Genomic DNA, 27,614 nt, shown 5'->3' with positions numbered 1-27,614 from the left:
CTGTGAGGTGAGAAATTGATTTTGGCACATAAGCCTGGATAAAGAATCCAGCATGCTGACAACTTTTGCAACACCATTTGGCCATTACAGAAGGCTATGCATGGTGATTGGCATAAGCCAAGAACCAGAGATGTTCCAGAGAAGACTCACTCATGCACTGGAAAAACTGCCTGAGGTGAAAACAACGGAAGATGATATCCGCATTTTAGGTGAAGAGAGCAATGAAACAGAAGCCGAATGAGACCATGAATGAAAACTATAAAAGCTTTTCTACAGAAATACAGGGATGAGAATATAAAACTCAACCCCCCAAAAATGTGACTCAAACAGCTTGAAGTGACATACATTGGACATCTGCCCACAGCAGAGGGCCTGAAAGCAGATTCCCAACAAGATCAAGCTCTCGTGGATGGCACAGAGCTTCACAGTAATGATACATTTTCTGTTCCAGTTCTGTCCACACTTGGCTGCAGTAGCATAACCTGTATGTTAGCTCATAAGGCAGAATGTTGGGTGGGACTGGGCAGGTCCTCAACAGCAAGCATTTGATATGCTGAAAGAAATTATAATGGATACTCCTGTCCTGAAGTACTATGAGCCAGGAGAGCCATGGATATTCCAGTGTGATGCACTGGAGAGAGGAATAGGTGCAGCTATTTTCTGTTTTGCAAGAGCAGCAGGTCACTTATATTAGCAGAGCCCTGTCAGAGACTGACTGTGGCTGTGGTAGTTGAAGAGTAGTAATTACATCAGTACACCTATGACTACTCATTAATAGTGTAATCAGATCATGAACCTCTAGAGACAAGAATGGCAAAGCCCCTTCTTATTGCTCCAAAGAGATTTCAGTGCTTGTTGATGTGCCTACAGCATTACCAGGTAGAGATCAGATATTGTCCAGGGTGGCTACTAGTGTTAGCTGACACCCTGAGTAGGGCATATATACCCAGCATGAGTGAGTTGGCGGAAGAGATTAGGACACTGAATCTATTAACATGCTGTGCTATCTCCCAGCTTCTGTAGAGGATGGAAATCAAAGAGGTTACGGAAAAGGATGTCCAATCACAGGCAGCCAAGAGAGCAATAGTCGCAGGGTGGCCAGAGGACAAAAGCCAAGTATCCGTAGAAGCAGAACCATATTTTCAAATTAAAGATGAGCTGAGCGTGCAGGATGGAATCATATTTTGAGAAGAGAGAGCTACTGTTCCTGCCTCATTATATGATGATGTCATGCAACAAAATACATACCCCACACCTGGGCATTGACAGCTGTCTTAGATGGGCTCAATAGTGTGTTTACTGACTGGGAATGAATACACAATTCCACTTCTTGATTAAAGGGTGTGACACCTGCCGTTCATGTGATAACTGCCAGCAGAAAAACACCGTTACCACATGAACTCCCCACCCAACCATGGGAAAAGGTGTACTTTACAGTAGAATACTACTCACATTTTTGGGAGGTTGATGCCATGCCTGATACAAAAAGCAAGCCAGTGATTGGCACACTGCAGGACCACTTTGTGAAATATGGCATTCTGGACCATCTGTTCACTGACAACAGATCCCAATTTGCCTCAGAAGAATGCAAGGAATTTGCATACAAATGGGAGTTTGACCACCACACTACCTTGCACCACACATACCCTCAGAGATATGGCAAAGTGGAATCAGCTTTGAAAACAGCTAAGAGACTGTTACACAAACCTCCTCCTTCTGGTTCAGACAACTTGTTAGTATTTCTGGAACACAAGTATACCCCAAAACAGTGGTGCCAAAACAGTACAACACAGGCACAGATGGATGAAGGACGATGAAAACCCTGCTACCAGTGAGGAGATATCTGCCTCAGCAACAAGGATGGGGACACTGTCGAGAGAAGATGACCAACAATCAGGGAAAGCAGGCACTAGAGTATGACAGGTCAGCCAAGGACTTACCAGCCCTGGAGACAGGCACATGTGTGAGGGTACAGCCATTAGAGAGACACCAAGAAGAGTGGACTAAAGGATTCATGAGGGGTGCAGTGGTACTGAGGTCATATGAGGTGACTACTCAAGAGGAACAAGTGATCTGAAGGAACAGGCCACTTACAAGCAAGCAGACGCAATCACAGAATGGAAAGATAGCAAATCATCCAGAGGCCAACCCACAGGCAGGGAGGAGTCTCCACAGACAGTTTGCTAGACTCTGAGACAGGTGACAGGAAAACAGAGATAGGTCACTCCAAGTGTGGTCACTTGCTGAGAAGATGAGACTATCACCAGTTGAGTCTGTGGTAAGGATAAGCCTCTCACTTGGCTATATGCTAGCAACCTATGGCCAAAGGAACACCAGGTGGGGCGGGGCAGTCTCAGCCAGAAATAATTTGTTCAAAATGTTTAAAGGTTTGTAAAATAGGGAAGGTTATCATGATCAGTGGAACTGCAGTCCGGAGCTCCATGTTTCCTGGAAGGACTGTCACTGAAAGGAACACAAATGGAACAGGGAATGTGATGTAGTAGGCTAGAAGCATCTCAGACACATGGACAGAGCAGCCCACAGGGTTTAATAAAGTTCCACTTGTTCAACTTAACTGGCATTCAGCTTCACTCTTTGCACATGAAACACTCAACACCAGGAAAACAACTTTTCAAAAAGTGTTAGATCCTTTGCTTCCATTCAATAACAATAAAAAGAAGAAGAGAGAAGATTCATGCAAGCTGTCAAAAAGAAGAGACTCTAAGGCAACAGTTCTCAAACTTAATTGCACCGTGATCCCCTTCTGACAACAAAAATTACTATACAACCCGGGGAGGGTGGGGGGAGAACCAAAGCCCAAGCCTGCCTGAGCGCTGCCACCCCAGGTGGTGGGGAGAGGAGCCAAAGCTGAAGCCCAAGAGCGTCTGCCTGGGTTGGGGGCATATAATCTTAGCCCTGGAAAGTGGGGCTCGGGCTTCGGCTTCAGCCCAGGCAGTGGAGTTTGGACCCTGGTCCCCAGCAAGTCTAACACCAGCTTTGATGTCCCACTTTGGGGTCCTGACCCACAGTTTGAGAAACCTGCTCTAAGGGTATCTGCTGGCATTCACAACGAGCACTTCTGCAGCCAAGATCACATGAGACAGCCTTGGTCACTATCTCGTGTCATCCCAGGACTCATTAGAAAGGTTTGAGGGAGAGCATGCCTGGACACAGACTTAGGGAAAAACTAAACAAATCCCTGACAGCAAAGTTCTGCGAGAGATTTTATCTAGTGCCGGGTGTCACACAATGCATCACTCTTCAGTATCAAGCCATTAAAACAGTCAGTAGCAGTGTATGCTACTGGCTCATTAATGACCCACTTTCGTGCAGCCTATTTTGTTTAGAAAAAGTTCAGAAAATCTTGAATATTAAGCCTCTTTTCAAGCTATAATGATCATGGAGATTAGCTCTGATCAGCAGTTTTAGGCCATATGCAAATTCTGTGTCCCAAGGCATAGTAGCTGACTATAAAACTTTTTTCTTCCTTTCTCTTTCTTGCCTTTTTTTTTTCTTTTTTTTGGTTAGCTGTGATAAGGAGACTGCTTCATAGAGCCTCATTACTATTGGTCCATACCATCTACTTAGCATTCAACAGGTCAGAATTCTTAGAGCATGTCAAGGACTAGCCTTCAGCTACGGTTTACTAGCTTTGAAAGAGAATATTATTTAAGCATTAAAAAAAATCTAATTCTGGTTCCCTTAATTAATCCTTTTTTATGTGCTCCAGCTCTTTGGCTTCTGCAGCCTGAGCTAATTTAATAGCATTTAGATAGACTGTCCCTCTGTCCTCCCCCTCGTCCCCCACATTTGCTGATTTAAAAAAATCCAAAATGAGAACTTGAGACAGCAGGGGCTTGGAGGGGATGCTGTTTTTTAAAGGTAATAATTGGAGATATACCAATCTCCTAGAACTGGAAGGGACCTTGAAAGGTCATTGAGTCCAGCCCCCTGCCTTCATTAGCAGGACCAATTTTTGGCCCAGATCCCTAAGTGGCCCCCTCAAGGATTGAACTCACAACCCTGGGTTTAGCAGGCCAATGCTCAAACCACTGAGCTATCCCTACCCCCGGCTCCTAACCTACTATGAACATTTCCCCCGTCCCATTCCCACTGCCAAGGAAATAATATTTAAGGCCCTCAAGACTGGCCACAGCCACCTCATACTCACCACTCCTAACCCATTGAAAACAGCAACGTTCTTCCGTAGCAATACAGCTGCTACTGCTCAGAGTGAGCCTGAATGAAGTCATTCTCTGTTGAGGGTGCTGTAATGTGGAACCTACTACTGGATGAGGTGACACAGGTCTTTTTCAGAGAATACCGATTGACTCACCATTTTGGAAAAGCTTTCCCATAAAACCGAATACATGAAAATTTAGTAATGAATACTACAGTAAACATAAGAATGGCAATACTGGGTCAGACTAAAGGTCCATCTAGCCCAGGATCCTGTCTTCCAACAGTGGCCAATGCCAGGTGCCCCAGAGGGAATAACCAGAACAGGTAATTATCAAGTGATCCACCCTGTCACCCATTCCCAAAAAAAGGTCCTAACCTACTATGAACATTTCTGCCTGAATCTTGGCACCTGTACATGGTGCTCAGATACTATGATGAAGGGCGCTCCAGAAGTATAGTGGATAATTCCTAGCATCACTGTTTGGGGAAAGGGCACCAAAATGAAATGTTTCCCCTAATGTCTGTACTGACAAGTTAGACAAAATGTAAGCAGAGAAATCAATTCTTAAATGTTGTGAATAAAAGGAAAAGTTGCAAACTTAATTCTAAAAGTCTTCCTCACAAGGACAAACTGGAAGGAGATAGAGTTCTATTTAATAATGATGAAGTTGGAGGTTGATCATCTCTGACCTGGCTTATTGGATGCAGTGTGGCAATGAGAAAATAAGAGCTGAAGGGTTAATAAACTAAACTACCAAGGACACGACTTTAAAAATATAAAACTGGGGTGGAAAAGTGCTGATTTCTCTCTCTCTCTCTTTTGTTTTTTGTTTTGTTTTTGTTTTTTGTGTGCTAAGAGCATATGGTCACATTCACAACCTGTGTAAACTGGTGCAGCTTCCATGAAGTCAACAGAGCTGTGCCAGTTTACAGCAGCTGAGAATCGTTGAATGAGACTCAAAAGATGACCATAGCCATATTTTATAGTTTATCATATCAAGGTTACAGATTTGTTTAAAAAAACAAAAAAAGAAAACGAAAAGAAAATGAAAAAAGAAAAAGGAAACAAACAACAACAACTACAACAACAGAAACCAAGATATATTTCAACTTGAAAGCAAAGAGGCAAAACTTTTTAAATTAAGAAAGCAAGAAGTTTGCAAAAAAAAATGTTTGCAAGCATGTCCAAATAGTAATTTATACAATTTCATGACCCATTACACTTTCTGCAAGAAATGCTGAGGGGCCAGTATTGCTTTTGTTGTCAGTAGCTGTGGTCCCACTGTTTCTCACACTTGGTAATTGAATGCTCATGGAAGACAGCTTTTCCCATCTCCCAAATCATCCCCATCATCACCAAGCATATCTTACTATAATCCCAAATGGTGTAAGACCTGTAGGGTATGTCTACGCTGCAGCTGGGAGGTGTGATTCCCAACATGGGTAGAAAGACACACTCTAGTGCTGCTCAAGCTAGCGCACTAAAAATAGCAGCACTGATATGGTGGCATGGGTGTCAACTCAGGCAAGCCACAAGTCCAAGCTCACCTGACTCCCTGGGTCTAACCTTGGGTAGCTAGCCTGTGTTGCCACCCATTCAGTAACATCCACACTGCCATTTTTAGCACACTGGTTTGATCATAGCTAGGGCAAGCATGGCTACCTGTGCTGGAAATCACACCTCCCAGCTGCATTGCAGACATACCCATAGACTCTTTGAAGTCCACTAATGACTTTGCTTTGCCAATTCAACGTGGAAGGTGCTCATGTACAAGAGTGACAGGCAACAATGCAAAACCCTAAAACAGAGAGAGATTCTTGTTCATTCACACAAGTGGTCCAGCACAGAACTTTAGGTGCAAACTTCTCCATGGCACCCCACTAATGTGCTTCAGCACTATAGCTCGTCAGGAATTTCTTACTACATATTTTTTTCATTTCAAAATGCAGATTTATCTAAACCAAACATTTTTGTGGGAAAGGGTCAGTTTCAAATATCTCTACTTAAAAAGTTTTTGCATAAGTTTTGAAGTTGTCAAACCATCCCATTTTGATATTTCTAAAAATCAAAATGTTCAGTTCTCTGGTTTGGAATGATTTTTTCTTTAGAAATTTAAGCTAATTATTGTACTTTTTTAAAAAAAGCCAAAATATTTCAAATAACCTTTAACAAATTTCTTATATGGTTAATAAATCCCTTAAAACACACACACTACTTGGGATATGAACATTTTTAAAACAAACTTTTCCACCTAATTTGAGGCAGGAATATTTTCTAAAGTCTTTAAAATTTTAGCGGACAGTAAAGCCATTTCGCACTCAGCTCAATTCAGCAATGTCCAGGAGACACAGTTATCTACAGAAGTTTGGTTTCTAACTCACCTATGTTTAGTTTGCCAACAAGAGCTCTGTTGTGGCTTTCAGATGTGGACAAGATCCATCAAACTAATTTCATGCAATGTACTGAGAAGTCATCAGATGGTAACACTTTTATTTTTTCACCAGTTTGAGATCAACAGATGAACTAGATAGTGGTTTTTAATATGTCAACGATCATGCAGGTTTTTAGTTAAAAATTAGACTTTCAAAAGCCAGCCATTTAATTTGCTTTGTGCAAAAATGTCCATAATGCTGAAGAAACTCTGGTGATCTAAATGTCCAATTCTGCTAGATACCGAATACTGAAATCAGGTGCTCAGTACCAGAGTTTCTAAGTATAATTAAATATTAAATAATTTAATAGGAAGTCTTTTTCCCTCTTAAGAAGATGAACTGCTCTCTGTCAAGGGAGGAAACCAAAAGCAAGCACTGTCCACACAGCTCAGTTTCTCAATCCTGCCAATCCTGCAAACAGTTTCTGCTGATTGTAGTGCTTACTACCTAACCTGAATAATCTGTAGGATTATGGGCCTGATCTTGCAAATGCTAACAACCACAGTGATTACGGATGTAAATAATCCCATAAACTACCAAGCAATGCTGGACAGCAAGGACCCAATCTAATGTCCGGTGAAGCCAATGATTTTTATGGACGATGGATTTGGGAATAAACATTTCCAGGATCAGGCACAAGTGCAATTTAGTCTTGGATTTGAAACTTTACAGTACTGTACAGCGTTTTAATTGAAAGACATGTAATTTCTGTGATTTTATTTTAATAGCCTGCACCGCACTCCAACAATGTTTGAGGAGGGAGAAAGCGATGTGGGAGCTTAGAGAGAACTCATTGTGGGGGAATCTGGGGGAATAAATCAATACTTTTATTCATCAAGCTCCCCAGCAAAGATGCTGTGGGCACTGCACAATTAACATTTGATTGCAAGAAAAAGTATCATTAATTAAAGTTTTATGCAATACAGTATGAAAGAAAAGTACCATAGTAAGGTAATTTCATAAAAAAAGCTCTGGACAGAAAACAGTCACGGAAACTTTGTGGACCCCGTGTATGACACCCTGGCACCACAATATTCACCCTGTCATGTAATTAGGATATGTTTTGTACAAAGTATGCCTTGAGAGGTGTCATTCTAAAAGTCTTGATCTAAAAGACATTAATATCTCATTGGATTGTATGTGCGATCGTCACATGTGAAGTTATTAAAATTTGGCTTGTATGTGTTACTGAAACATGTTGTGAGGTTGAAAACACCCACAAGCAGCCTTTCAGGTACAACAGTAAAAAGGTCAAACAATGTTAATGACTCACTGAGGAAATGCACACATGCACAAGGATAACCCCAGGAACTGTGTGCAATAGAAACCTCTCAGAGATAGCACTACACAATGGGAACTGTTTGACCCAGGTCACAGCAAAAGAGCTTTCCAGCAAGTGGGAAGAAGATATAAAAGGGGGAACATGACATCATGATGGTACCTCTCTCTTCCTACAACAACACATCTGGAAACACCTGAGGGGCAAGGACTGAACTGTGGGAAGCGATGGTCCCAGACTCGAAGGATTTTTAGCCTGTGTATGAAAACCTGGGAAAGTCAAGGCAACTTGTGCCTTAAGAATCTGCCAGCCTGTTTATCACTCAGCATGAGAATTTGCTAATTCATATCCATCCTATCTAGTGTGTTTAGCTCAGCTTGTGGTTTGTTAATTTACTAAAGTAATCAGCTTTGATCTGTTTGCTATCACTTATAATCACCTAAAATCTATATTTTGTAGCTAATAAACTCATTTTTGTTTTGTCTAAAACCGTGTGTGGAAATTATAACTTGGGGCAGAAATGTGTTGCATCTCTCTCTCCACATTGAGGAAGGGGCGAATTTTATGAGCTTATGCTATACAGTTCCCTGTGCAGCACAAGACAGTATAATTTTGGGTTTACACTCCAGTGGGGGATGTGTACCTTAGCAGCGGGGAGATGCCTTAGCTGTGTAGCCTAACCATGCAAGGGCTGGTCAGAAAGCCTGTTTGCATGTTACAACACCTGGGTGTGTGTATGCTGATTGAAAGAGCAAGCTTAGAGAGTTTAGCAACTTGTCACAGCAGCACAGTGTAAGAGGGAATCCAGGCTGGTGGGTCAGGCGAGCTCAGTGGTACCCTAGTTCCAAGTGGCACCTCGGGCGGAACCCGGCATGTTGTACAAATAGGTTTGAGGCAACTGGAACTTTCTCCAAGACCTTCTCCATGCTAGGCCTCATCTTCAGTCTCCAAAGATTACCCTTCCCTCCAAAATAGATCCACTGCTACATGGAACTTCCTGGCTAGAACTCTCCTGCATGAATTTCACCAATAATTTAGCACAACTTTGTTTAACTGCACTCTACTCAGGTGGAAAAAAAGAATGGTCACCTGACAAGAATGCACTCCAGGATATCAGCTGTCCTGTTTATCACAAGCCCTTTTAATCTGAATGCTTCAGATGCCTCCCAAAAATTTTGGATACATGGATGGATGGAAAAATATAATTAGATAGACAAATTAAATAATACAGTAATAACATTTAAAGGATTACTTCCTCAACATTAATAGATGTTTAAAGTAAGAAAGCACAAGTGCCTTTGCTTTAATGAAAGCTAATGGAATGCTTGTTCAACATACTTTTGTAACTTAACATTTTGGATTCCAGACTATAAAACTATACAAATATAATGATCTCGGGCAACTGTTTTGAAGCCCAAGGTTTTTGTTTGGCATGATAAAATGACAGATTACTGCTTGAAGCAGCAAGACATTATATCTTTGAATAAAGTTGAAAAAAATCTAATCAAGAACCCTAACCATTGTCTACAGCCAAGCACTGAGGTACAACCGCATCTGCTCTATCCCCACCGACAGAGACCAACACCTACAAAATCTCCACCAAGCATTCTCAAAACTACAGTACCCGCACGAAGAAATAAGGAGACAGATCAACAGAGCCAGACGTGTACCCAGAAGCCTCCTACTGCAAGACAAACCCAAGAAAGAAACCAACAGGACTCCACTGGCCATCACATACAGTCCCCAGCTAAAACCCTTCCAGCGCATCCTCAGGGATCTACAACCCATCCTGGACAATGATCCCACACTTTCACAGGCCTTGGGTGGCAGGCCAGTCCTCGCCCACAGACAACCTGCCAACCTGAAGCATATTCTCACCAGTAACTGCACACCGCACCATGGTAACTCTAGCTCAGGAACCAATCCATGCAACAAACCTCGATGCCAACTCTGCCCACATATCTACACTAGCGACACCATCACAGGACCTAACCAGATCAGCCACACCATCACCGGTTCATTCACCTGCACATCCACCAATGTAATATATGCCATCATATGCCAGCAATGCCCCTCTGCTATGTACATCGGCCAAACTGGACAGTCTCTAAGGAAAAGGATAAATGGACACAAATCAGATATTAGGAATGGCAATATACAAAAACCTGTAGGAGAACACTTCAACCTCCCTGGCCACACAATAGCAGATCTTAAGGTGGCCATCCTGCAGCAAAAAACTTCAGGACCAGACTTCAAAGAGAAACTGCTGAGCTCCAGTTCATCTGCAAATTTGACACCATCAGCTCAGGATTAAACAAAGACTGTGAATGGCTTGCCAACTACAGAACCAGTTTCTCCTCCCTTGGTTTTCACTCAACTGCTAGAACAGGGCCTCATCCTCCCTGATTGAACTAACCTCGTTATCTCTAGCTTGCTTCTTGCTTGCATATATAAACCTGCCCCTGGAAATTTTCGCTACTTGCATCCGAAGAAGTGGGTATTCACCCACGAAAGCTCATGCTGCAAAACGTCAGTTAGTCTATAAGGTGCCACAGGATTCTTTGCTGCTTTTACAGATCCAGACTAACATGGCTACCCCTCTGATACTAATTAAGAACGTTAGACAAACTGAATTCACTTTTTACCCTTCTCAGCAAAAATCAAACTCCAGTCTGAGGTCAAGTATAATCTGGCCTTCTAAAACCTGAAGTAGTGAAGCCAAGAAATACTGTTTGACTGTTTACTTGATAACATTATCCCCTAGAGTGCTCTCAAAAATTATCCACAATGTATGTTCAATGAAGGAGCAATCATATGACACTATGGACAAAGTCTATACTATATATCAAATCATGTAATTAATTAGAACAATTCTGTTTTAAATACCTTTGATAATTAAAATGGAAAGATATTAAAACCTGTATTTTTTTCACTCTGTATTCTAAATTCCTGTTCTGCCTTTCCCTTAGATCTTGGGGAAGAGAATAGACTCTGGGTCAGTTTCACTTTTGATTGTAGTCACTTACGTTTTTTTTTCCCTATCATGAGCCCATGCACTAGTACAATGCTGCAATGTTTGAGCTGCAAATACTGCAGGAGAATATTTACTTATTTAAAAAACAATTTCCACTGAATGACATTTAAAAAAATAAATTAAATGTTATATGATTTTAGGTTAGAAAAGGCAGTATTTATAAAAATCGAAACTTGGGGGCATGTCCCCTGTAAGAGTCCTGTTAAGAAGCACATTCCTGGTCATGGTGAGAATCTCATGGGGATATTCAGGGCTAATGTAACAAAATCACCATAACACCTGGCTGTTATGGCTGGTAGCACAAAGATGGTGCTTTCCATTTTCAAAGTGTTTTACAAACATAGTGAGTAGGGCTGAGCAAAAATGTCCTGTTTACTTTTTTTTTTATGCAAAATGGAATTCTGGGATTTTTTCCCCACAAAGTTTCTGCTTTCTGCAGAAAAAAACTGACATCAAAAACTGAAAGGCAAAATTTTTCTAGCCTTTTCTTTATTGGAAATTTTTAATGAAAACTTTTTTTTTCATTTTTGTTGAAATTATCTATGAGGGAAGAAAAAAATAATACTTACCAACCAGCTCTAATAAGCCAGATCCTCAGCTGGTGTCATATTTGCTCCACTGTAGGCAATGGAGGTTTTCCAATTTACACCAAATGAGCATTTGGCTCAAAGAATCTGACTTGGGGTGTCCCATGCACTGACCCTACTATGGCAATGTCTGTGAGAACTGACAGTCTGTGAGAACTGTCAGTTCTCACAGACACACAGATCATAAGCACCACACAGATCATAAGCAATTAGACCTCAAAACACCCATGTGAAGTATGTAAACAAGTGTTATCATTCCTATTTGCATACATGAGACACTCATGCTCAGGAGCTAAATGTCTTTGCCATAAAGAAAATCCTAGTCTAAGTCAGAACTTAAGAGTTCCTGTCTACTAGTCTTGTGTTCAAGCCCACTTCTCTATAAATGACACAGACTTTTCATCTGTGACTAAATCTGAAAAGATTTAGAGAAGCAGAGACAGTAGATGTAAGGCTCTAATGCCATGAATGAGTAAGGTAAGTTATTTTATTGCAGGTGTTCTGAAATCCCCAGAATGATGTGTTACAGCTTGATTTAAGTAACTATTTGTCTATGGAGAACTGGATAGTCCATATATCATTTATTTGTTTCTTGTTTGGTAAACAGTCATTGAAATTAATCAATATAGAAACATTTGAAATTTGCATATGTTATCATAATTGCATGAGAAAAAAAGGGTTGTTAGTTATTATTGTTCAATTGAATACTGCTCCACCAATAGTTTCAAAATCTAATGAGTGGCTGATGCTTTGAACAATACTAGAATAATTCTGGGCCAAATTATCAGCTGATGTAACTAGGCATAGATCCACTGAAGTAAAGATTTACATCAGCTGAGAATCTGAGCCTTTATACATTCTCTGACTAGCTCTATACATGAATGAGACTCATAACGCTTTGTCTCATTATACTGACTTTGATATATACATCAAGGCTAGTAAATGTTAGACCTAAATAGACTAATATTGTCAATTCTAAACTCCCTTTAAAAGAGAGCTGCCAACCCATTAGGGAAATCCATGAGAATCAGCAATCATTAGCACTATAAAGACAATGCTGTGAAAACAGTACATTTGTTATTATGATTTCATGTACAATAAGGAGCTTGTTAAGAAACAGAGTCATAGGCTGCTTCTGACCTAACTTACACTAATATAAATCATGAATAAATCCACTAAAGTCAATAGAGACTATAGGTGTAAATGAAATCAGAATCAAGCTAAATGTCCCTGGTGGAGCTGGTTGGAGAAACTGTGATGGAACCCTAAAGTATGGGACTGTATAGTTCTATTGAAAGCAAAGTGCGTTGCAATATCGGGTTGCTTCTTGCCAGAATTTTGTTTGCAATAAAGTTGGGGGGAAAAAAGTTCCAATGTCAAAACACGCTGTTCCACTGGTTTTGGAACGAAGCTTTTCATCTTTTGTTTTGACATGATTTTTCCATAGAGACATTTTTAAATGTATTATATGAACATACAATACAAAATACAAATAGAATGTTTTGACAGAAGCTAAATGATTTTTTTTGTTGTTCCTTCCTGGAGAATTTCCACATTTGGGGAGTTTGTTCCCATTCAGAATGAAGCCAACATTTGAAATCGTGCTTCACAAAGGTACACATAACTACTGTCCTCTGTACAGCCCCAGTTCTTAGTAAGAAAGAATTTGCTCAGAAAACTATACATAAGCTAGGCTTTAAATGTTTTATTTGAGGCATCTGTTGATCTTTAATAATATATAAATTTGATGTCCAACAAAATAGTCTTTGCTTCTAACACAGAGGTAGCTGGAACAGATATATTATTTATAATATCACTACACTAACACTTTGCCCTTATTTACCACTTTCTATTAAATATGTTATAGGAAGCCTACATTAAGTGGAAACATGAACAAATTGCTACGCAGGAGTACAAAAGAATGTAGGGACAAAATCAGAAAGTTTAAAGCATAAAATGAGTTACGCCTAACAAGGGATATAAAAGGCATCAAGTAGAGGTTCTTTAAATACATGACGAGCAAGAAAGGCAAAGGAAAGTATAGGTCCTCTACTTAATGGATAAGGAGAGCTAATAACTGATGACATCAAGAAGGCTGAGATGTTTAATGACTATTCTGCTTCATTCTTCACTAAAAAGGTTAATGGTGACCAATGAAAGTTTAATCAAAACTGGCACACTTCCATGAACAATTTCAGTTTTGCCAAAATGGCATTTTCTGACTAAAACACATTTAATCAAAAAACTCAGAAGCAGCTCTAATCACACCCTTATTTTACAGATAGGGAAATTGAGTCAGAGAAATTAAAGTGAGATCTCAAGGTGACACAGGTGAGTGAAAACCTAGATCTCCCGACTCTTAAATTAAACCAAAAGGCTTTTCCTTCCACTGCAAGAAATTTTAAACATAGTGTAACTTGGAACTAATTAACAACTTGTAAGACTTCCTTTGGATATCAATCACAAAAGTGATCAGTGATAGAATATTTCATTGCTGTAAAGCTAATACATTGTATTAGATAACTATCAGTGTTTTATGTTGCCATAAAGCAGAATCATTGCATTCGGTAATGTTCCTCTCTAGTCTTTCAAGTGCATCTTTAAAACATACTTCTTACCAGCAGCTTTCAACAATTATCCACCAAAAATAGATGGATAAAATCAAAAATTGCATCACTTTGAGATTCCACCTTCACCCTTTCTGTCCTGTGTCTTCTGAACTCTACTGTCTGTGCTTGATTCAGAGTCTGATCCTGCTTTCTTTGCACATCCAGTACATACACGGACTTCAGTGTAAATGGTAACTGTGCAAGGAATATAAACTTAAGCCATTAGTTTGTTTTGCAATATTCTTGAGGTAAGGAAGACATCTGCATCAGTGTTATGCAGTGTAAAGAACAACTGGTGGTGCTCACTTGGTAACAAAGGGCCTGATTTTCAAAACCACATACAAACAAGAGCATGCATATTTTATTTTCCATCTCTCTTTGATGGATAATTGTTGAAAGCAACCAGACAGAAGTGTGTTTGCACCTAGTTTGCAAACATAGTAGCCACAATTGTGTTCACAAATTGAATATTTTCATACACAAATGGACATTCACTATACCTAAATTGCACATTCAAATGAATACATTGCATAGACAAAATAAGCAATACTTTTTGCACATGCATTTTCCCCAAATCTGTCCCAATAGTATTACAATGCTGTAAATATTAAGGGATGAATACTACTACAAATGAACTCACCTAAACAAACTTGAAAAATCTACTTTTCCTTTTTTTGCTCTTTTGTTTACTTTTTGCATTTTACTCACTTCACCTTGTCAGTTACTTTCTTTTGCAGTCAGTTTCACTCTCCTGTTCTATGCCTAAATTCTGGACTGTTAGGTAGATTCACTGTTCCATAGGGGCTCATGTACACCAAACTCCTGTTTCATGAACATTTCAAAAAAAGTCTTTGGGAAAAGAAAGGAGGGTGGGGAAACCCCCATCCCCATGTTTTTTTAAAAACAGACATTCAAAATTTTGGATCCTAAAAGTAGCTGACACTTTCTCTTTAAAACAACATTAGAAAATTCAGAGTAACCAGCATAGGAATAAATAATCCTGTCATTCTCAAACAATCCATTGTGTGTTCAGGTAGACATGTTCTCTGATAATAAAGGTAGTGTGGATTTCTCTGTTGATTGATACTAGCACCCCATGCTAGGGCAGACTAATCCCACCTACACTGGCAATTTATAGGCCTTTCTCAACTGAGCATTTTGAGTACTGACTGCACCATAGTATTACTGTCACAGGAAATCATGTTCTATTGTTATAATACTTGGCAACACAATAGTAGGATTTACATCCATTTGAGGGGGAGGACAGCACAGGGGCTAGACCCACACCTAATGTATCAAAGCTCATCAATCTCTGAATAAGATCATAAATTTATGGCACATGATTGCAAGCTGTTCGGATTTATCACCCTCCGCATGCACAGTAAAGGACTCAAAAGAAATATAGTTGGGTGGAAGCTGACAGTCGACTGACTTACAGTACAACTCACCAAGCAGCCTGCAGGGCTGGCATCCTGCACACAGGAGATGGAAAGGCGAAATATAAAACCTGTAATTTACATCTATAGAAACAAGAAAAGAGTGAGATCTGGTACAGCCAGTAGCATATCAACAAAGGAACGAGATACCATCCTATTCTGGAATATGTCATGTATGTAAATATGTTTCTTCAGGTTCATCTTCTTTGACGCTGTCTTAACTATGCTGAAGCACCTTTCAATTAACTGATTATATGGATGAATGATATCCCTTGCATTCAAGTCATTTGAATCTTTGAAGCACACCCTGCCCCTCAGAGGGTATACAGACAGATGCATAAACAGATACATAAAATCCCTGCTAGCTGAGCTAATGCATAAATAAAATTCCCTGTGCAAAGAATTAGATACAGAATTATACAAACAAACTTGAGTCCCTGATTTTCAATACCCAGAAGGGAGTCCACTACTTCCTTAAAAATTCATTTGTTCTTTAATTAAGAAATATGCTTATTTCTAATTAATAAACCAATGGTATAATGTAAATATATGCCAAGCAACTAAACATAGTTGCTTTGATAGTTCTATGCCTGGAAGTATATTACAGTGAAATAATTTTTCTACATGAAATGCAACAGCATAAAAATATCATGTGTTCTGTATCCTGGACAATTAACATTGTTCAAGTCAGGTGCCTATTATTGTTGGTATATTATTGTGCGGAGTAGAGCCACAGGAGATGACAGGTCATTTTAAACTTAGGTGCAGTGCACAAACAAACCATCTATTCACAAACAAAGTTAAACAAAGGGCTTCTTGCAATTTCTTCCGTTCACACAGCCTCAAATACTGACCTCTGCTCCTGAGGCAACCTGGAGCTTTTCCTCAATCTAACCTATTTCTGTGGAGAGCCAAGCATAATTGAACCCTGGAGTGAACCGCAGACTACTGCTTTCAGTCTTTTACATAGCAGTTCTTTTAGCTGCAAATTGCTACACTTGAGATTATTTAAATTTGCTCAAGATGGACTGGGCTGAGCACAGTGGCTTGGCTGGGCACTTGTTAGGGACAGGATGCTCTAACAGGTCTTGCCCAACTCCAGTGTCCTTGAGTTCAAGACCGATTAGAAAACAGGAATGGTCTCCGTATCTATACAGATATCACATCCACCTAGTTGCTGTTACACCACCCTATGTTATTTATATGCGCACACACTTATTTTGACTTCACTGGAGATTTGGGATAAAGACTGATATTATATGATTGCTTGTAGGGATCCAGGTCACAGACCAGGACCACAGACCATTGTTCTAGGCATTGTACAAACGCATCAAAAGACAGTCCCTGCCTTGAGGAGTTTATCATCAAAGCAACATAAATAGATATATGTTACTAGGCACTACTGCAATACAAGTTAATTATTATGAATAGTAATAATAAAATAATTAGTGTTTGAAGATTAACGACTTCATGGCCTGTAGAAAGATACCACAAAAGAGACACAGTGAGCCTAATTATGAGTGCACAAGAGCCATCCTTAAGGCTTAATTACATTCAAAACAAAACTGACTGACAGAACTGCTCCCCGAATGCAGACTGTGTTCCAAAAAGGACAGACAATGGAGCACGTGCTGCACGCCTGCAGGAGCCTGGCTCGGAGAGAATATATGAACAGACACAATGAGGTCGCCAAGTGTCTGCACTGGAGCCTCTGCTGCAAGTATGGATTTAAATGCACCATGCGGGATTATGACCAGCAGATTGAAAGCGCTCTAGAGATTGAAGAGGCTAAGATTTTATGGGATCTGGCAATTGTCACAGACCAAATGGTGCAGGCCAACAGGCTTGATGTAGTTTTTGTAGGAAAGACGACAAATAAGATAATGTTAATTGATACTGCCATACCAGCAGACAAAAATATATTATATAGAAAAGAAACAAGAGGAGAAGAACTCTGCCACAAAGTGGAACAATCAAGGGAAACGAGATCAGAGATGAACCCAGTGGTTGTTGGAGCACTTGGAGTGATCCTTAAAGGTCTGAATAAGCAACTCAAGAACACACTAGGCATTCAAGACATCATGAGCAGTGTCCTCCAGGAGACTCTTAAGCACTGAGAGAATTTTCAGGAAAGTCAAAGGAGAACAAGTATCAGAGGGGTAGCCATGTTAGTCTGGTTCTGTAGAAGCAGCAAAGAATCCTGTGGCACCTTATAGACTAACAGACGTTTTGCAGCATGAGCTTTCGTGGGTGAATACCCACTTCTTCGGATGCAAGAATACATTACTTGCATCCGAAGAAGTGGGTATTCACCCACGAAAGCTCATGCTGCAAAACGTCTGTTAGTCTATAAGGTGCCACAGGATTCTTTGCTGCTTCTAAAGGAGAACAAGTGCATTTGAGCATTTAAAATGCAGGAATTCTGCAGAGGATTTAACAAAACTCCTGACTACCCAAACCTACAGAGTCAGTTCCTGATCGGGATTTATTGGTGCCTCATAGGTATTTTAGACAGCAGCATTCCCCTTTTTTATGCTTAGAGTCCTGGTATGTTGTAAAGGCTGTTTGTTTAAAAAAGGCATAATGTAATAATGAGGGATAATAATAATAATAAATATATAGAATCTCCAATATCTCCTGAGAGACATAGTCCTCCAACTATTGAAACAGTCCTCTGTGATTATCCTATTGGCTTCTGGTTGGCACCTGTATTTGAAAACCAAAATATCGGCATTACAAATGTTTGGGGCCTGGGCAGCTCTTATATTTGTCTGAGCAGATACTGACTGGCATCTGTTAAAATACCTTAGAAATCGAAAACTGGTAAAGCCCCATATAAGAGACATTCTAAACGTAGGTTGCACTTTTTCAGAAATATTGTTAGTCCTAGGTGAAAACAAGCTGTCTTGTCCTGATAGTCTATTCACTTTCCAAAATGTGTGCCCTCTTAAGAAGCTCTGGGACAGACAGATATATTATACAAGGCAAAATTGTGTTCTTTACAATCCTCATCTGGCAAAAAGAACAAATAAAACAATTGTTGAGGCTTGATGATTTTTTCACTTACACCAGTATAAACCCAGGAGCAGCTCCACTGAAGTCATTAGGGATACTTAATGCAAAACAGGACAAGTGAAGAGAATCACACTTTTCGCTTCTGGGTGTTGGCAGAACATGACCTTTTAAATTGGGACCAACATATGCAGATGGACAGAATCAATGATTCTATTTACAACATGCTTTGAATCTTACAAATGCAATTTATTACCAAGAGCAATATTTTATTTTTCACTCTCTCACTATATTTAGCAACAATCCTTCACCATACAGTATATCCCTACAGTGGAATACCAAGGTGCAAACTTCTACATTACTTATGAAAATTAAATCTACCTTTTTGGAATCTTCCTTTGGAAATCCATTGAAAATACTCCTGTTATTTTCGTGAACTCCTACAAGTATTCATTGTGATTCACTGTATCACAAGTCACATCAAAAGAATTCATAACGATTTGATTTGCATTATAAAGTGTTAAACACAGAAAATTGCTTTTGATGTTGTCTTCAACTTGTTCTTTAATTGTTTTAATGAGAGACCATCATTTGTATCTGCAATACTTGTATTGTGTAATTTCCTGAAAATGACAGTTTAAGACGTAGCAACAATGTTTCTTATCGCTTCATTTACATTTTCTTCAGTTCTTGATTCACGTGTTTCGTATTTTGTTCTCCCATTATGGTCAAGATCTATTGTGAAGGTGTTGACTTACTGCTGGTGCCTCCCTGTGGCAAAGTATGGCATAGCAGCTCTCACCTTGCTGGGGGTCTCCTGACAATGGCTGCTCTGCCTCTGTGGTGACCTGCCTCTTTCTGTGATTTTGACCCTCCACCCAGGTTACTTCAAAGTCTGTCTCATTCTGGGGTAGTTCATGAACAGAAAGCAAAGGAAATTAACGCAAATAAATGGAGTTAAGAAGAAACAGACGGGAATGATTCCCTCTCAGGGTGTGTCAGAATCTGGCCCTCACTTCTCTCAGAGAGGGGCCTTCATGCAGTGGTTTTCTGGGAAGCTCCTGCCCTCAGTCAGCTCTTTCCTCAGGAGCTGAGGGCTGAAGGTCTGTTCTCTCCCTTGATCTGCCAACAAGAGTGCTGTTCTGCTTCCTTTTAAGCTCCTTCTGCAGCCTGTTCATGCCTAGCAGGTGTGGTGGTGCAGAGTGGCCTGAGCCCAGACCTGAGCTCATTGACCCCTTGTTGTCCAGTGTGGGGTTTAGCAAACCCCATCACACGCTAATCAAAATGGTTTTAAAATTACTGACCCCCATGTACTTTGTTGTAGGCAATATTCTGTTCAGTGAAATGTTTCCACAGAGTAAGTTTGCCTCTCACCAAAAATGACTGAATATTTTTCATAAATGTGTATTACAAAAAAATTGCAGATTTCCCAGTCTCACTTGGAGTGAAATTAGCCCCAAAGCAGAGAACCAGCATAAGGAGTATGTGCCACTTGAGCCCTATTTTGTGGATTTAAGAGTTGCACAGTCCTGTGCTTGGTGTGAATATCTCCCTCTTGTGCTGAGTTTGTGTGGTTTTGGGTCTGAAATCGAGAACCCTTCCATTATTTCAGTCTTCCAGGAGGAATTTACTTATTTTCAAAATACAGTGGAAATGCCGTAAAACTCTGCAATCCATGTGTGCAGAATGTCAGTAACTTTTGTGATTGAAAGAATGCATGAAAGAAAGAAAAATGTGGTCTTGACACTGGTGGAAGAAGAATCAGAGGCCCTTAGAAAATACCTGATTCTACTTTTTCCTGGTTTCACCTAGTCGTAAAGAAACATAATCTTTGAATGTTCTCCCCTGCTGGAAGCTCTTTATTAAAATTGTGTCTTTTCTATCAGCTGGCTGCAGGAAAGCTCTTAAGAGAACCCCTGTAGTTTTTCCCCAGGTTGTTGGAATCACAAGTCACAGGCAAGAAGCAAGCCCGTGGAGCTCACCAAATTCAATGCAATTTTAGTCATTTTAAAGCTTAAGTTGTCCTGGTTTTTTTCTGCACATCAGCAATGATCACAAAGTAAAAAGAAATACACTGGGGGGGAAATATTATTATAATCCTTGAGACATACATCAAACAAAGATCACTGCAATGTGTGTACAGGGAAAAAATGTCTAACTTATTCTGCCAACTTCTCCAGATATATCTTCATGCAGTTTACCTTTGCAAATGTCTTTTGATTTTCATCTTCCATATGCAATCTCATTTATATTCATTTCTGCACCAACTTTGTTGTTGTTATTAGGCTAACTGAAAAAAAGGACAGCCTTGCATGCTGTATTTGATAAGAGGAAATATCTCTATAACCCAATTTTCATTTGTCTGAATGATAGCAACATACAATTATATAGCATGTGGATATCAATAATGCATGCTCAGTGATCTAAACCCTTCCTCATGCCTTATCCATTTTTACAAATTATTATTTTATGAAATTGAACGTTCTTCTGGGCTATTGTGCTTAATGTCATTCTGTGTGCCACTTTAAATGTCTCTTTATTTCTAATAATTATTTACAGACATCTTCTATCAGTTCTGCTTTAGGGCTCCTCAGTTGGAATGCAATGTATTCAGGCTACTGTGCTTAATGGAAAACAAGTTGCTGTTTTTAATGCAATTCGCAAGCAATTTCCCTCACCTCTGTGGTTAGGCTTTTAACCCATTGGGCTTGTAACATATTGTTACAAGTTGCCTAATCAAGTCAAATGTGTTCAGAATCATTTCTGCTAAATGCCTCCGGCGAATGAAATGAGATGTCAGCTAAGTTCATTTAACCAGCCCAAAGTGGAAAACAAAATAAACTTTTCATCAGCTGGAAACTGTCAGAAATTTCCAGGTGACCACTCTCCTGCAATCCATAAGGCTATTGACCTAGGTTTTGCCATAGCAAGTGGGTTCTCAATCTGGTGGTTTGTGACCAGGTCTAGGGTGGTATTGGACGTGCTCCTTTCTTAATGGGTGCATGGGACAGGGTCTCATGGGAAGCGGACCTCAAAACTTTTCCCTATTGTAACACAAGGTTGCAATATGGAAAAAGGTTACTTTAGTATAAAGTATGCTGAGCTTGATCCAAAGCCTATTGAAGTCAGTGGAAAGACTCCCATTGATATCAGTGGATCAGGCCCATATATATAGTCTTTTATGGGAACTAGGGACAGTTCTCTGGGAACTAGAAATCAACATTAAAACAAAACAACTGAACAAAGATTATTTTTCACGTACAGGTTATCCTGAACAGGCGACCACCAAACTTGCAGTATATGTCCAGGATTGGACAACTCTAACGGAAGCCAAGTTTGCTATGATTTTTAGAATTGTTTTTGTAAGATTTTGACAGTTGGCTAGTCCCAAGAAAAATCACCAGTCTACACCAACACCACAGGTATCTTATGTTACAAATTAATTCCATGCAAGAAAAATCTATAGGGAAATATACGTGTATAGCACCTTTCATCCAAAAGATCCTAATGCACATTACAAACTAAATTATAAGCTCTGGTTCAGGTTTTGAGAAGTGGCTTCCATTTAATGTATGCACAATTTTGCATTCACAAATAACTGGGCCCAATTTTTTGCTCCTTCAGTAAGATGAAGATGCTAACATTGTAGAGGCCTAACCAGCTGTTTGTGTCCATAATTCATTGTGGGTTCAAAATAGAAAATGCAATTATTAGTAAGGACAAAATTGCACTCTTTCTGCTCCACCAATCCCAAAAACATGGAGGCTAGATTGAGGTCCATTTGAAAATGTGGCTTTCATTACACAGGAATCACTTCATGCGCCACTAAAATAAAGCCATTTCTGGGATTAAGCATGGCAACTAACATAGAATCATAGAAAATCAGGTCATCTAGTCAACCCCCCTGCTCAAACCAGGGCCAATCCCCAGACATTGTCAGTGCATAGTCAAACTAAACAAATAAAAATACATATAAACTTCTAGTTTAAATATATCATACTTGGAAGCCTTGTCTTGCCTTGGATTCAGGCACAGCATAACAAAATGTGTTTGTCCTTATTATCACATTAAAAACAACTATATTATACTACACTCCATAATAGATGCCAGTCTTCTCATTGTAAATCAATGTCCTCAGTCCTTCATCAAGTCTTGTCCACATATCTCTTCTCTACAGACTTTCAGTTGAGTATTTAGTACACCTTTTTGTTTACTGAATTCCACTTGTGATATGCAACAATAGTTTAACACATTGAAATTCCTTTTTCCTCTTGAATTGACCCATAAAGTTGAAAATACAAATACAACTCTTATGTACTTTAAAACCAATTATACTAATCCTATTTCCACAACTGCTTTGATCTTTCAGAAACTTGCTATGCAAACTTTTGCAAATCAACTCAGCTATGTATGAGATTCATACTTTGCATGACTTTTAAAACTTTTAAGCAATGTAATAATTTTGCCTGACAAGTTTATAGTTAACTCTTTCCTTTTCAGTATAGACTGTCAGCCTGGCATTTTCTCATCAGTTCCCTTGACTCAGATTTCAGGATTGTATCTGGGTGCAAGATACATTACTCAGCACATTATTTTTGCCTGTGCATTGTTATGTGCTGGCATTCTGAAATCTCTGACCTTGTGGCTCCATCAACAGGTCTTCACCATTCATGCTCTCCAAATTTCTGGACCTAATAGTTCCATAGTTTGCCCTCAAGTAATGTACAATAATATCCTTATAGCTCTTAAAGTGAGCTAATGGATCCTATTCAATTTTGATCTTCAACCTCCATTACCTTCCTGGAGCAAAAGGTGGTGTTCATCTTCTGTACACCAAGAGGGTTGCATGCAGAGTTCCTTCTTTCATTTTTTTCAGGTTTTTATGTAAGGAGGACAAGTTCTATAGTTCTATCAGCTTTAGGATTCTAGTTTTGATTAAGCTCACCTGGATAAGCTCTAGTCTTCTTGATCAAAGCTTCATCCTTTAATGATCATCCCTAAGCCCTTCCTTTATCAGAGCAACAACAAAAACAAAAAAATGGCAGTCCCTTCCTCAATACATGGAATGTGTGACAGTTGGATGTGCTGATCTATTGATATCATTGACATAAAAACATAGGAGCAAGTTTAGACAGCAAGTTTAATTTAAGTTGGGGTACATAGTGTGTTTTGGTACCTGTTGGAGGTAGCAGTAAAAAAGAAAGCCTTATGGAATACTGGAGCACACTCTTGTCATTCTGAAGGTGTCAAGGAATGCACAGATATTTTCCTTTAACTTCATATTTCCATACTTTTCAGGTGGTTTGGCCTGTCATGTCACAATGCAACCTTACCTGCTCCTAAACATTGCTTTTGTTTGCTAATATAACAATGCTTGCATCCTCTCTTTTGAATATCTTTAGCACCTAAATGAGGGAGAGGGGCTGATAATTGAAATTTGCCAAGGAAATAAACCTCACTGAGGAGAAATGCCATGGAACACTTGGATGAAAACTGGCTTGGTTTTGACCGAATTAGCTTTTTTTTCCTTTCCCCCAAGCAACATTAGTGGGGTAGGTGGGTGTTTTTCTCAACTGTACCCTAATGTTAAGATGGAACTGCTCATGTGCACATGGCAAGTTTTGCTTCATATTAAAAAATTTCTGAAGGTTTGTGTATTGAAAGAGGCAGGGTTCCAACAGATTGCTAAAGCAACACACTGAATTGAGGGGGTCTGCAGGAGCTCAGCCTAATTTGTTACAGTCTCTTAAAATGTGCATTTACTGAGTTGGGGCACCACAGGAATGCTGACTCATCTAATGTGGTCTCTGTTGGATACCTGCCTCACTCAGCACTTCGGCTGACAACCTCATACTGCTTGGTTATATTTTAGTTTATTCTGGTAGTTTTCAACGACGTCTAATGCTTTACAGCCTTCCACTTATACACATCTAGACTGAGCTGTTTTCTCTCATCGGGATATGAGGTTTTGGCAAAGATAAGTTAAATCTACAGTGAATATAAGAACCTAAGAATGGCCATACTGAGTCAGATCAAAGGTCCATCTAGCCCAGTATCCTGTCTTCCGACAGTGGCCAATGCCATGTGCCCCAGAGGGAATGAACAAAACATGTAATTATCAAGTGACCCATCCTCTGTCGCCCATTCCCAGCTTCTGGCAAACAAAGGCTAGGGACACCATCCCTGCCCATCCTGGCTAATAGCCATTGATGGACCTATACTCCATGAACTTATCTAGTTTTTTTTTTTTAACCCTGTGATAGTCTTGGCTTCACAACATCCCTGGCAAAGAGCTCCACAGGTTGACTGTGTGTTGTGTGAAAAAATACTTCCTTTTGTTTTAAACCTGCTGTCTATTAATTTCATTTGGTGACCCCTAGTTCTTGTGTTCTGAGAAGGAAAAAATAACACTTCCTTATTTACTTTCTCCATACAAGTCATGATTGATTTTATAGACCTCTATCATATCCCTCCCTCTTAGTCATCTCTGGAGTCGTCTCAAAGCTGAGAAGTCCCAATCTTATTAATCTCTCCTCATACAGAAGGCATTCCATACCCTTAATCATTTTTGTTGCCCTTTTCTGAACCTTTTCCAATTCCAATATATCTTTTTTGACCACATCTGCACAAAGTATTCAAGATGTGGGTGTACCAGGGATTTATATAGAGGCAACATGATATTTTCTGTCTTATTATCTATCCCTTTCTTAATGATTCCCAACATTCTGTTTGCTTTTTTGACTGCCCCTGTACATCAAGCGGATGTTTTCAGAGAACTATCCACAATGACTTCAAGATCTTTCTTGAGTGGTAACAGCTAATTTAGACCCCATCATTTTATATGTATAGTTGGGAATATGTTTTCCAATGTGCATTACTTTGCATTTATCAACATTGAATTTCATCTGTCATTTTGTTGCCCAGTCACCCAGTTTTGTGAGATCCCTTTGTAGCGCTTCGCAAGTAAGTTACCTTACTTCCTCCCCTCCCCCCTCTCTGAGCTCTGATTGGGGGGAGGGATAGCTCAGTGGTTTGAGCATTGGCCTACTAAACCCAGGGTTGTGAGTTCAATCCTTGACTGGGCCATTTAGGGAACTGGGGTAAAAATCTGTCTGGGGATTTAGTCCTGCTTTGAGCAGGGGGTTGACCTAGATGACCTCCTGAGGTCCCTTCCTACCCTGATCTTCTATGATTTCTTGTTCAAATGCATTGCCATGGCTCTGCAGCTGCACTCAATGCTTATATTAGGGATCACTGCACAATCTATAAATAAAAGTAAATGCATTCTCTTGTCCGATGTGACAAGACAAAATGCTAACAAGGCACGTCAGGACTTCAAATGGCTCAGGAAAGTAATTATAGAAACATTAGATTGGAGATGGATTGGCCATGGGGGTCTTCCACACCAAGTCTAAATCATGACCCTCAAGAAACTTGACAGCAGTAAGGCATTGGCAGTGCAGAGACCACTGTCTATCCTGTCAACCAATATTGTATCCTCGTATTCCCACATCCGTATCCTTCTCTGGTCTTATACTTAGATTGTAAGCTTTTTAGGGTGGGGACCTTCTTTTTGTTCCATATTCGTACAGTGCTCAGCACAATGGGCTCCATCTCCTGTCAATATAAAACTGCCGCATGAGTGCGTTGGCCATTCTAATTTAATGTAAATGTTGCAGACAAAAATGATTCAGTAATGTCCCATGAAAGACTATTCCACAGCCTAAGAGCTTTCAGGTTGCTTTTCTGGATGCCTAGCCAAATTTTTTTCTCCCTCAGTTTCCTCCTAATAACCCAAGTTATAGTCTCTTTCACCACACTCACTAAATATTTTGAAACCAGCTAATATATATTTTCCATGTTGATTGTTGTTCTTCACTCTAGGAATTAACAGAAACCAGAACATGTCTCAATTTTAGCACCAAGCAAGTGTAAAGCAGTTATATCTTCCCCAAGTAAGAGTGTGATGGGGTGAAGCCCTATCACAGGCTGGAAGGGAGTTAATAATCAATTAAGTAGGGCACAGGTACAATAGATGTACCCAATTAGCTGCCCCTGAGCCAGAAGGTCAGGAGTTGGAGACATCAGATAATAACTTAATGGGCACCTGGGCCCTATGAAAGGGGAAAGAGTGCACTCTGAAGGGAGGAATGACAGAGAGAAGATATTAGGAATAGCAATATACAAAAACCTGTAGGAGAACACTTCAACTTCCCTGGCCACACAATAGCAGATCTTAAGGTGGCCATCCTGCAGCAAAAAAACTTCAGGACCAAACTTCAAAGAGAAACTGCTGAGCTTCAGTTCATCTGCAAATTTGACACCATCAGCTCAGGATTAAACAAAGACTGTGAATGGCTTGCCAACTACAGAACCAGTTTCTCCTCCCTTGGTTTTCACACCTCTACTGCTAGAACAGGGCCTCATCCTCCCTGATTGAACTAACCTCATTATCTCTAGCTTGCTTCTTGCTTGCATATATATACCTGCCCCTGGAAATTTCCACTACTTGCATCCGAAGAAGTGGGTATTCACCCATGAAAGCTCATGCTGCAAAACGTCTGTTAGTCTATAAGGTACCACAGGATTCTTTGCTGCTTTTAGAGAGAAGAGGGACTCTTCTAAAACTGCCAGAGCCAGAGTCTGCATGTGAGCAGAGACCTCAGCAAGACTCATTCTGAGAGGCCAGTGCTCAACATCAGAACTGGGGGATAAAAATCTGGAGTAGCTGAAGGAAATTGAAGATGGAGCCCAGAGAAAGGTAGATTTGTTAAGAGACTATGATTACCAGTTTGAGCCCAAAGGGGTTGGACTTGGAAACGTCTCAGCCAGAGGGCTAAACTGCACACAGACAGATAACCTGCCGGGTGTGCTAGAGATACAGATTCCTAGAACATCACACCCTGATGCAAGCGAGCGCTTTAATGATGAGTGTGCACACTGAGAAAGAGAATAATTATCAGAATGTAACCTGTACAGTGGATAAAATTGTGTCTCCAGTACCAATTACTTTTTGTGTTTATTTTGGAAGTTAAAAAAATA

The 27,614-nt window shown here is 39.9% G+C and overlaps 1 protein-coding gene across 4 annotated transcripts in view; it reads right to left on the bottom strand.

The window, feature by feature from the left end:
- Positions 1 to 27,614, bottom strand: part of CDH13 (cadherin 13) — a 745,597-nt gene that overhangs the window by 296,241 nt on the left and 421,742 nt on the right. The gene's annotated exons all lie outside the window — the stretch shown is intronic.

The sequence above is a fragment of the Mauremys mutica genome, chromosome 14, assembly GCF_020497125.1.
Source record: "Mauremys mutica isolate MM-2020 ecotype Southern chromosome 14, ASM2049712v1, whole genome shotgun sequence".
Lineage (NCBI taxonomy): Eukaryota > Metazoa > Chordata > Testudines > Geoemydidae > Mauremys > Mauremys mutica.
The sequence above is the reverse complement of the archived record's forward strand: the minus strand, read 5'-3'. Positions and strand labels throughout refer to the sequence as shown.